Source organism: Leuciscus leuciscus (genome assembly GCF_965113295.1).
Source record: "Leuciscus leuciscus genome assembly, chromosome: 6".
Lineage (NCBI taxonomy): Eukaryota > Metazoa > Chordata > Actinopteri > Cypriniformes > Leuciscidae > Leuciscus > Leuciscus leuciscus.
The window spans coordinates 48163067-48175738 of record NC_138730.1 but is presented as its reverse complement, the minus strand read 5'-3'; the positions used below and the strand labels follow the sequence as shown (position 1 = coordinate 48175738).

The window sequence follows — 12672 nt, the reverse complement described above, 5'->3', positions numbered from 1 at the left end:
GTTTCTCTCTTTAAAACATGCGTAGTATTGTTATACCATGGTGCTTTATTTTTCTCTCTGACCTTTTTTAATTTAATAGGTGCAACCACATCCAATGTTCTAGAGAGAATGGTGCTCATAGTGCTAGTTAGTTCTTCTAGTTCATCTGTTTGTTTGGGTTCAGGCAGCAGCTGAGACAGATTAGATAAGCAATTTGAGAAATTATCTATGGTGGATGGGAGGATTGTTCTGCCTGGTTGATAACGCGACGCCGCATGACATATTACAGCAGTACGTAATATGCAAGTTACCATGTAGTGATCAGTGACTTCATCACTTTGTGGAATGATATCTATATCGGTTGGATCGGTTCCATGTGATATAATTAAATCGAGTGTATGATTAAGACGATGTGTTGGTCCGGTGACGTTTTGCTTGACCCCAAATGAATTTAATAAATCTGTAAACGCAGCTCCTAACGCATCATTTGGATTATCTACGTGTATGTTAAAATCTCCAACAATTAGTGCTTTATCGACATTGACTAATAGGTCTGAGAGAAAATCTGCAAACTCTTTTAGGAAATCAGCGTAAGGCCCTGGCGGTCTATATACGGTAGCCAAGGCTAGAGATAATAGGGATGTTTTTCTAACATCTAAGAGCGTAACATTTAGTACAAGTACTTCAAATGAAATAAACGTATAACCCGTTTTCTGGGTAACATTTAGAATATCTTTATAAATGGTTGCAACACCTCCGCCACGACCAATCAGACGGGGCTCATGCTTATAACAGTATCCAGGAGGAGTAGACTCATTAATACCGAAATAATCATTTGGTTTAAGCCAGGTTTCAGTAAGGCAAAGTATATCGAAGCTATTATCTGTGACTATTTCATTTACAATAACTGCCTTAGGTGTGAGTGATCTAATGTTTAGAAGACCTAGCTTTAGAAATAGTTTTTGTTTACTAATAGCAACATTTTCTGTTTTAATAACAATTAGATTTTTCCTAGATCCTGCATTAGATTTATTATTTGATCTCACTAAACGAGGAATAGACACGGTTTCTATGCAATGTTCTACACTAGTATTTATATCAGTTGAATTGGTGCAGCAGAGACTATGATTTGGACTTTTGGTTACTAGTCAAAGGGTATTTAACATTTTGGAGATGTTATCTCCAAAATAACATTTGGAGATGTTATGCTGTGAAACACTCTATATTGTTAAAAGCGCTGTATAAATGAAGATGACTCGACTACAGAGCAGAAACACATCACGGGTCACAGGGGTCACAGGTCACGGGTCACAGGGTACCTGCCAAGTCGTGCAGCAGGTCGTCGATCAGGTGACCCACGATGGCGTATGTGGCGAGCAGCACCAGAAGCAGGCCGGCGGTGACGTACAACACATGCGGCGGGAGAGAGAAGGAGTCGCGAGCTGGAGGCCGGAAGTCCAGGAACAGAGACGAGTCGTCAGACTGAAGCAAACGACGAAAGGCATCGTCAGACCGGAGAGAAGGATGAAGCGCATCATCAGACCGGAGAGAAGGATGAAGCGCATCGTCAGACCGGAGAGAACGACGAGTGTGAGACGAGAGGAACGAGTCCATGACCATCGCTTCACTCTCCCAACAATCGATCCTGATAAACACCAGACCTGCCGTGCGGAATATGAGAACGAGACCGAGACGTACAGGACAGCACAGAGCAATAAAGGTTTAAAGTTTTCTAATAACAAACAATCTCTGCCTGGATTTACAGGAGCCGCAGATTAAGCCTGTTTTAATCAAATCCTGAATCCAGCGGACAGAACATTCCCAAGATTATGAAAAAAAACTCTAGAGATTCCCATCTAATCCACCCGAGAGAGAGAGAGAGAGAGAGAGAGAGAGAGAGAGAATAATGGGGAGAATAACCCTAACCCCTCACACACGTCACACACTTCACCTACATCACACACTTCGACGAGAATTCTTTAAACTCGTTAAATCATCTAAATCGACAACATGTATGTTAGACCCTATACAGAGTAAGCCACTGAAAGTGATGCTTCCAGAGGTCACAGATCCTCTTCTTAATATCATTAATTCATCTTTGTCATTAGGATACGTACCAAAAACGTTTAAGCTGGCTATGATTAAACCGCTTGTTAAAAAAAACGAAACTTGATCGTACAGAATTAGTCAATTACAGGCCGATCTCGAATCTACCTTTTCTGTCAAAGATACTAGAAAAGGCGGTACTTTCACAACTATGAGCCTTTTTAGAAAGAAATGGTATCTGCGAGGATTTCCAGTCAGGATTTAGACCGTACCATAGAACTGAGACTGCTCTCATTAGAGTCACACATGACCTGCTCTTATCATCCGATCATGGTTGTATCTCTCTATTAGTGTTACTCGATCTTAGTGCTGCATTTGACACTATTGACCATAACATTCTTTTAAATAGACTCAAATGATGTTGGCATTAGTGGAATTGCATTAGCATGGTTTAAATCATACTTATCTGACCGTTATCAGTTTGTAGCAGTAAATGAAGAGATGTCTCATCGATCACAAGTTCAGTATGGCGTACCACAAGGCTCAGTACTAGGACCGCTGCTGTTCACTCTGTACATGCTACCCTTGGGAGATATCATTAGGAAGCATGGCATTAGTTTTCTCTGTTATGCTGATGATACTCGGCTCTATATTTCTTCATGCCCTGACGAAACTTACCAATTCACAAAATTAATGGAATGCATAGCTGATAAAAAAAAATGTAATGACTAGTAATTTCCTACTACTGCTGCTCTGTCAAATCTTCGTCGTCGGTTAGGAACCTGGGTGTGCTCTTTGATACCAATCTTTCATTTGAAAGTCACGTGTCTAGTATATGTAAAACCGCATTCTTCCATCTTAAAAATATATCTAAATTACGGCATATGCTGTCAATGAAAAATGCAGAACAATCAGTTAATGCGTTCATGAAATCAAGGCTAGATTATTGTAATGCTCTACTGGGTGGTTGCCCTGCACACTTAATAAACAAACTACAGCTGGTCCAAAACGCAGCAGCTCGAGTTCTTACCAGAACCAGGAAGTATAACCATATTAGCCCTGTTCTGTCAACACTGCATTGGCTCCCTATTAAACATCGTATACATTTTTAAATATTGCTGATTACTCACAGAGCACTAAATGGTTTAGCTCCGCAGTACTTGAGCGCGCTCTTAACGCATTATAGTCCTTCACGTCTATTGCGATCCCAAAATTCCGGCCAGTTAATAATACCTAGAATATCAAAATCGACTGCTGGCGGTAGATCCTTTTCCTATTTAGCACCAAAACTCTGGAACAGTCTTCCTAACATTGTCCGGGAAGCAGACACACTCTGTCAGTTCAAAGCTAGACTAAAAACACATCTCTTTGACCTAGCATATACATAACACATTATAGACTTCTATAACTCAATGTTAGGCTGCATAGATTAGGTCAGCCGGAACCGGGAACACTCCCCATAAATCCTGATGTACTCGTTACATTATAAAGGCTGATTTATACTTCTGCGTCGGACCTACGCCGGAGCCTCTACGCTGTAGGCAACGTGTTGGTTTTCATTTATACTTTTGCGTCGTTGTCCGCGTTGACGCGCAATTACACTTGCAGAGGGAGCATGTGAAACCCGAGGGAGCGGTCCTAGCAGACCAATCACAGCGTTTGCGTCCGCGTAGAGTTGACACGTTGTTACATTTTTGGAGAGGTGCACGTCAGGGTACGCCGAAGGGTACGCGCTACACACAGCCTACGACGTAGCTACGGCGTCAGTTCGACGCAAAAGTATAAATTGGGCTTTAGAAGAATGGCATCTACGCTAATATTAGTCTCTCTGTTTATCCCGAGGTTTACCGCAGTCCGCCGGATCCAGGCCGTATCCAGATCTGATGAAGGACCTGTGCCTGGACACACACACACACACACACACACACACACACTCCTGATCTGATGAAGGACATGCGCCTGGACACAACGATGTCAAATGTCAACTAGTCTCTCCGCTGTGAAGGCCTCCTTCCCTCTCTACAGATAAAGCGTTGTCGGGATAATTCCGGTTCGTGTGGCTACGTGGAAGCGATACAAATTCTGTATTATACATTTTAAGGCCAGACAAGTAGTTTGTTGATGGTTGGTTTGTAGGGAAGGACTACACGCCTGCACACATATATTCTAACGCGCACACCTATAGACTGAACTCGTAATACGCATGTGCGCCGTCAGCGTTCTCACAGGTTCGCGTTTTTTAAGTTTGCGCGGAAAGAACTTAAAAGTTTTCTGTGAGAACGGTGTGTGTTAGCGGCCCCTAAGTTAATAACTAATGATCTTTACAATGGAAGTGAATCAATCATAAACTAACTTTATCTGGACAATATCTTTATTCTAGATCTGCTGTAAAGCCTAAACAATCTCTGTTACTGTAATCTCCTATTATCACTGTAAAGCTGCTTTGAAACAATCTATATTGTTAAAAGCGATATATAAATGATGACTTGACCCTTCACACACGTCACATGCTTCACACATACGTCACACACGCGTCTCACACGTCTCCCACTTCACACACACTTTACACTCTTCACACACGTATAAACACTAACTCAAAAACCGCTCTTACCTTCATACATGATTAACACTAAACTCCTCATGCTACTGAACTGCTGTGGATCTCCTCTATTCTGGACACACTTCATCTGGATCTACGACATTTAACCTCATGAGTTCGTACAGGAGAAACGTCCACTCCACAATGGTTATGGCCACGTTGAAGACCACCATGATTATCACTGCCGGATGAGGCATGCTGGTCTTCGAGCACTGGTCTGTGTGTGTTCCTGCGATGTGCCATTCTGCTATAATCCACTGATGGCATTTGAAAACACCGTCATAATCATCTCTAAAACTAATCCAAGAGTTTATCTAACAAGCCTTCAGCACAGATCCCATAATGCCCTGCTCCTAGAGTCTCCACAAACTCACCTGATCAGCCATGACTCCTCCCACAACCTGATCTGCCATGACTCCTCCCACAACCTGATCTGCCATGACTCCTCCCACAGCCTGATCTGCCATGACTCCTCCCACAACCTGATCTGCCATGACTCCTCCCACAACCTGATCTGCCATGTCTCCTCCCACAACCTTATCTGCCATGACTCCTCCCACAACCTGATCTGCCATGACTCCTCCCACAACCTGATCTGCCATGACTCCTCCCACAACCTGATCAGTCATCTGAAGGTCTGCCTATATCTTTCTTCTGAAGACTGCGTTAGGAACTACTGTAGACAGCAAACCTGAGGCCTTTAATGGTGTTTTGGGGAGGTTTTTGGCTTCAGGTGAACTTTACATGTCACTATGAGTCAAGTGCGAGAAAAAAGACTTTACAGAACAAGAAGAAAACAAGAATCATAATTGATTCTTCAGACTGGAGGATTGAAGGCCTGCAAAGCAAGTTTAGAAATGAGAAATGGCCTCGACGAACTAAAACTTGGACTACAATCTGTAATGAAATCAGGACAGATCTGGAGAGGTGTCTGAAGCCCAAGAAGAAGCGAGAGAACTGTTCAGTGAAAAAAGACAGAGAAAATATCCAAAATCCACCAAAACAAGGCGAATGCTCAAGAGTTTGGCTCATGAGCCACTTATAGCCATTAGCCACGTATAGTATTTAGATTAATTAATCACACATCTATTGTATCTATCTCTTCATTTACATTATTGATTCCAACTTATTGGATTTGAAGCCCTTTGATCTGTCAACTCTTATCATTTTTATGCTGGCCCAGATTTAAACTTCTTTTCATAATTTTTTTGTAAGTTTTTACACTGAAACTCAGTTTAATGACTTATGTAGATCTATGCCTTCTAATGTTTTCCTACTTTTCATTTGAACATAAGAAATCATAGGAACGATGACAATCTCATTCATTATTTATCTTTATCTAAACACCAGTTTCTGCTATTGCTTTATCTGAAACATGGCTTACAGAGACTTCTAGAAAAATCTTTAAATTATGTAAATATAACTAGGTTCATTACGTTAGAGAGAACAGATTGAAGCATCTCTGCTTATTTATGAAGATTATCTTTATTTGTTGATCTCTCTGCTGGTTCTGGAGGAAAGAACAATATTGTTGGTGTTATTTACAGACCTCCTGATGCATATATAAATCTACCAGTATAATAAGGCAGGTTAAGCATCTTGTTACTACAGGGTGTCTTCTAACTCTTTCCTATAGTTTAATTTATCCATATCTCTCATATTGTAATATAGTTTGGGCGACACTTTTCCTACTACTCTTCAAAAAAAAAAAAAAAGAAATCCTTCAGAAACGTTTTGTTAGGATTACAACCCAATCAAATGCATATTCTTCATCTGCTTCTTTATTTCAGAAACGTACTATTTATGATATTAATATTTCTCAAATATGTGTTTTCATTTGTAAGATATATTCAAGTGAAGGTAACAGTATTTTAAAGTAAATTCACAGGTTCACTGTCACTTTAACAGATTTTCATCTTCCTAAATCTCTCACTTGTTGAGGCCAATACTCGACACGATTCAGGGGTAATTAATTAAGGAATGGGTTCTAGCAAAAAAAAATTTTTCTTTAATATTTTACAAAAGTAAACTAGAATATTTTATTGCTGCCTTGTAATTGTGTTTTGTTGTTTAAGTATTTTATGTACGTTATAAGGTTTGTTTTCTGAGAACATTATTTTGGTTTTTTGATAAATGTTGTAATAAACTTGATGCAGTCATATACTTTCATATATTAGTTATTGTAATTTAGCGCTTTAATTTCATAATATTTTCTTTTTTTCAGATGGAAGCTTTAAATAATGTCTTTTGGGTTTTGGACTTTCTTGTTTTTCTTGTATATATTTTATATTTGTGCAAATAAACTAAACTAAAAACTCACCAACTCATTAGAAGAGACTCCGAGGGGCCGTTTACACCACACCGGTTTCATCTAAACGTAGCGTTTTTTAGCGTTTTGGTCGTTCATTTACAAGACAACTGTGTTTTGGGGCCTGAAAACGCAACCTTTTTGAAAATGGTTTTGAGCAGATTGTTGTCGTGTAAACGTGCCCTTCGATGTCTCCCTCATCAAACACATCAGCTCATCAGAAGAGACTCGAAGGCTGTGAACTCATCGACAGCCATGTGTAGAGACGTATGAAACCATAGTGGACGTTATCCAGCTAGAGAATGGGTTAGTGAACCCACGGGAACCGTGAGTGTAGGGAACCGTAGGTGTAGGGAACCGTGAGTGAGTGTAGGGAACCGTGAGTGAAGGGTACCTTGAGTGAGTGTAGGGAACCGTGAGTGAGTGTAGGGAACCGTGAGTGAGTGTAGGGAACCGTAGGTGTAGGGAACCATGAGTGAGTGTAGGGAACCGTGAGTGAGTGTAGGGAACCGTGAGTGAGTGTAGGGTACCTTGAGTGAGTGTAGGGAACCGTGAGTGAGTGTAGGGAACCGTGAGTGAGTGTAGGGAACCGTGAGTGAGTGTGAGTGAGTGAGTGTAGGGAACCGTGAGTGAGTGTAGGGAACCGTGAGTGTAGGGAACCGTGAGTGAGTGTAGGGAACCGTGAGTGAGTGTAGGGAACCGTGAGTGAGTGAGTGAGTGTAGGGAACCGTGAGTGAGTGTAGGGAACCGTGAGTGAGTGTAGGGAACTGTGAGTGAGTGTAGGGAACTGTGAGTGAGTGTAGGGAACCTTGAGTGAGGGTAGGGAACCGTGAGTGAGTCGTGAGTGAGTGTAGGGAACCGTGAGTGTAGAGAACCGTGAGTGTAGGGAACCGTGAGTGAGTGTGAGTGAGTGTAGGGAACCGTGAGTGAGTGTGAGTGAGTGTAGGTAACCGTGAGTGAGTGAGTGTAGGGAACCGTGAGTGTGTGAGTGTAGGGAACCGTGAGTGTGTGTGAGTGAGTGTAGGGAACTGTGAGTGAGTGTAGGGAACCGTGAGTGAGTGTAGGGAACCGTGAGTGAGTGTGATTGAGTGAAGGGAACCGTGACTGAGTGTAGGGAACAGTGAGTGAGTGTAGGGAACCGTGAGTGTAGGGAACCGTGAGTGTAGGGAACCGTGAGTGTAGGGAACCGGGAGTGAGTGAGTGAGTGAGTGAGTGAGTGTAGGGAACCATGAGTGAGTGAGTGAGTGAGTGTAGGGAACCGTGAGTGAGTGAGTGTGTGTATGGAACCGTGAGTGAGTGAGTGAGTGTAGGGAACCGTGAGTGAAGGGTACCTTGAGTGAGTGTAGGGAACCGTGAATGAGTGTAGGGAACCGTGAGTGAGTGTAGGGAACCGTAGGTGTAGGGAACCGTGAGTGTAGGGAACCGTGAGTGAGTGTAGGGTACCTTGAGTGAGTGTAGGGAACCGTGAGTGAGTGTAGGGAACCGTGAGTGAGTGTAGGGAACCGTGAGTGAGTGTAGGGAACCGTGAGTGAGTGTAGGGAACCGTGAGTGAGTGTAGGGAACCGTGAGTGAGTGTGAGTGAGTGAGTGTAGGGAACCGTGAGTGAGTGTAGGGAACCGTGAGTGAGTGTAGGGAACCGTGAGTGTAGGGAACCGTGAGTGAGTGTAGGGAACCGTGAGTGAGTGTAGGGAACCGTGAGTGAGTGAGTGAGTGTAGGGAACCGTGAGTGAGTGTAGGGAACCGTGAGTGAGTGTAGGGAACCGTGAGTGAGTGTAGGGAACTGTGAGTGAGTGTAGGGAACCTTGAGTGAGGGTAGGGAACCGTGAGTGAGTCGTGAGTGAGTGTAGGGAACCGTGAGTGTAGAGAACCGTGAGTGTAGGGAACCGTGAGTGAGTGTGAGTGAGTGTAGGGAACCGTGAGTGAGTGTAGGGAACCGTGAGTGAGTGTAGGGAACCGTGAGTGAGTGTGAGTGAGTGAGTGTAGGGAACCGTGAGTGAGTGTGAGTGAGTGTAGGTAACCGTGAGTGAGTGAGTGTAGGGAACCGTGAGTGTGTGAGTGTAGGGAACCGTGAGTGTGTGTGAGTGAGTGTAGGGAACTGTGAGTGAGTGTAGGGAACCGTGAGTGAGTGTAGGGAACCGTGAGTGAGTGTGAGTGAGTGTAGGGAACAGTGAGTGAGTGTAGGGAACAGTGAGTGAGTGTAGGGAACCGTGAGTGTAGGGAACCGTGAGTGTAGGGAACCGTGAGTGTAGGGAACCGGGAGTGAGTGAGTGAGTGAGTGAGTGAGTGTAGGGAACCATGAGTGAGTGAGTGAGTGAGTGTAGGGAACCGTGAGTGAGTGAGTGTGTGTATGGAACCGTGAGTGAGTGAGTGAGTGTATGGAACCGTGAGTGAGTGAAGGGAACCGTGAGGGTGTGAGTGTAGGGAACCGTGAGGGTAGGGAACCGTGAGTGAGTGAGTGAGTGTAGGGAACCGTGAGTGAGTGAGTGAGTGTAGGGAACCGTGAGTGAGTGAGTGTAGGGAACCATGAGTGAGTGTAGGGAACCGTGAGTGAGTGAGTGTAGGGAACCGTGAGTGAGTGTAGGGAACCGTGAGTGAGTGTAGGGAACCGTGAGGGTACGGGTGATTTAAACACAGCCCGGATAAGAGAATTACACACATGAAGGATCATCAACTGCATTATTTCTTCTCTCAAGAGCTTTTCAGGTTCATTCTGAGGATACGGTCAGGGATGTAGTGGAGGCTAAACGCACGTAAACGCCGTTTACGCACCTCCCAAAATTTGGAAATAGCGTTTGCCCACCTCCAAAGTGCGTTTATCCACCTCTAAATTTCACGTTATTTGAGCGGACTTTGCTTTTCCAGTGCGTGATCGCCGATCGGCACATGATTCGAGCATTTGGGCCGTTAACTACAGAGCAGAACGCGCAGCGCGCAAACACGGAGCAGAGAGCGCAGCGCGCCGAGTTGAGTAAAGTTGGCAATAAATTCACAGATTCGAACTTCCCGGGTCAATAACTCGTGAGCTAAACGTTGTTACTACACAAATAACACCTCTTTTTAATCGTAGTAATGTAGACAAGCAGCTACAACCTATTTTTTCTCAAAACGAGCTTTCCCTCACAGTGGACAAAATACATTGATCTCTATGCTCAGGCGGCAGAGAGGCAGATCCGAAGGGACCGTCTGCAAAGTGCAAAACCCGAAAACAGTCAATAACTTCACTGTCACACACTATAGTGTCATCAAAATGAGTTCACACATCACTGCTGTCCTGATGGTTATACTACAACACTTATTTTGTATAAATATCTTTTTGCATAATTTTTATGATTATTATTTATGAAAAATATTCAATAACTGCACTGTAATTCACTGCATTGTTGCCAAATTCAGTTCGCACATCACAGCTGTCCTGATGGTTATACTACAACACTTATTTTGGAAAAATATATATTTTTAATTTTATATACAATTGTAAATGTATCATGTTGATGATTTTTATTATGAAAAATATTCAATAACTTCACTGAAATTCACTGTATTGGTGCCAAATTCAGTTTACACATCACTGATGCCCTGATGTTTATACTACAACACTTATTTTGGGAAAAAAATATTTTACATTGTATATACAATTGTAAATGTATAATTTTTTTTAAAAAAAATTAAATAACTGCACTGTAATTCACTGTATTGTTGCCAAATTCAGTTTACACATCACCGACGTCCTGATGGTTATAGCAACACCTTGGTAGTACCATCAAATGATAGCCTATAGCGATGTCATCAGGATACACATACACCGGTAGGCAGTGGCCCACCTTACCGGGTGACCACGTCGTGGTCCACCAGAATTTATAGTTTACCCACCTCTTTTTTTACCACTACACCACTGGATACGGTGCCATTCGAGTCTCCATGCAAAACATTATCTTTAACTCTGTTTAGTGTGTGTGAAGCAAATAAATGCATTCATGTTTTATCAGATCATCAGACAGTTATTTTTCATCATTTTCATGAGTTATACAGAATACTAAAATGGCTTTATGTCTTTGAGGATTTGCTGTAATAATGTCTTCATCCCTCTTAACATTCTGAGTATCACAACAAAACATGAAGAGAAAACAGTAGAATATTTTCCTCCAATCATGATGTAGCGCTGAAGGGTTAGTAATGATAATTAATTTCAGTACAGAAAGTGAATCAATCAAACTAACTTTATCTGGACAATAACTTTATTCTAGATCTGCTGTAAAGCCTGAACAATCTCTGTTACTGTAATCTCCTATTATCACTGTAAAGCTGCTGTGAAACATCTATATTGTTAAAGCGCTGTTTAAATGAAGGGTTATATTAACCTATATTATGAAGGCGACTCGACTAATATTCAGTATCGGCTGATAGTCTGAGAAGCTGGTGAGTGTTTTATACAGTATCTGAATATTGATCAGTGAATAATATCCATCAGTGTCTACGATCGTGATGATCTCGAGAGTCCAACAGAAACACGGCACCATTTTCTAAAGGATAAGAAACGTCCAGCGTAAAGAGTACGAAATAATCAATCTCTGCACACTAATAACCCTAACCTAACCCATACTAATAATGAAGATTATCTGACGAAGGAAAGTTGAAACATGAGACGGTTTTGCTCTCACCTGTAAATGAACATGAATTCTCCACAGCTCCCAAACGCTGCTTTTTGCTACAGAACAAACTGGACCAGAAAAGTGTGACAGAAGCCGTTAAACTGGAGGAAGGAGAGCGGAGGTCTACATGATGATGATGATGAAGATCACACGTCCTCATCCTCAGCCTCTTTGAAGAAGACCTCGGACATCAGCAGCGTCCAGAACACGATGGACAGGGACATGTTGACAACCATTATGAAGATCAGGAGCGGGTGGAGCATGATGGGAACCTTCTCTCAGATCAACACGTTCCTGAAGGACAGAGAGAGTTCAACACTGCGTTCCTAACCCTAACCCTATATCCCGAATGACCCTTGACCCTAATACCTTTCTCTCTTCTTCTCCAGTGGACAGATGTAATCCTCAGATTAATATAAACCCTCTCAGAGACAGACGGTGGTTATGACGAGCACCAACACAGGGATACTTCACACATAATCATGTTAACAAACAAGTGTTCATTTCTTCAGTGAGCTCACTGTTTCTGCCTTAGAGTATTACATTTTTATATGTAAGTTTCTGAATGCATAACTTAGCCAGTCGCCTCTGATGACAGACTGTCAACTAACTGATGAGGACTCATGCAGAGCTGCTGTAAACGATGTGTGCTGTGAAGAGCGTTATATAAATAAATGTGAAGTGAAAAATGATCATTCTGCCATCATCATCATCATCATCATCATAATAACAACACGCAGACATTTCTCAAAAAGTAACAATGAATTTATATTCATAAGTTCATGACACACATCAACATCACAGAACATCATAATGAGGCATTTCCATCGCTTTCATGTTTCATGATTTGAAGAATCTTTAGTGAATGATTATTAAAACTACAGTTGTTAAAAAGTACCGACTTAAAATGTTAAGATTGTGCTGCGTTGAGCGGAACCGTAAAGCCCTCTGATTGGCCGTTGTGTTCATGCGCTCAACAGATGTGTCTGTGATTGGCTACACAGCGGCACAATTTTTTAATTACAGAACCGTTTGGTACTAAAGTCCACACTTCTTGACAACACCAATCAAAACACATCCAGGTCCATTTA

General features: G+C 42.3%; 1 protein-coding gene across 1 annotated transcript in view; it reads right to left on the bottom strand.

Moving 5' to 3' along the window:
• Nucleotides 1-12324: 12324 nt before the first annotated feature.
• LOC309501160 (uncharacterized protein) overlaps nt 12325-12672 on the bottom strand; it is a 6407-nt gene continuing 6059 nt past the window's right edge. The window contains exon 2 of the mRNA XM_082173215.1: nt 12325-12672. This exon is cut by the window's right edge and continues 1724 nt beyond it. The gene's annotated coding sequence lies outside the window, so the exon portion shown is untranslated.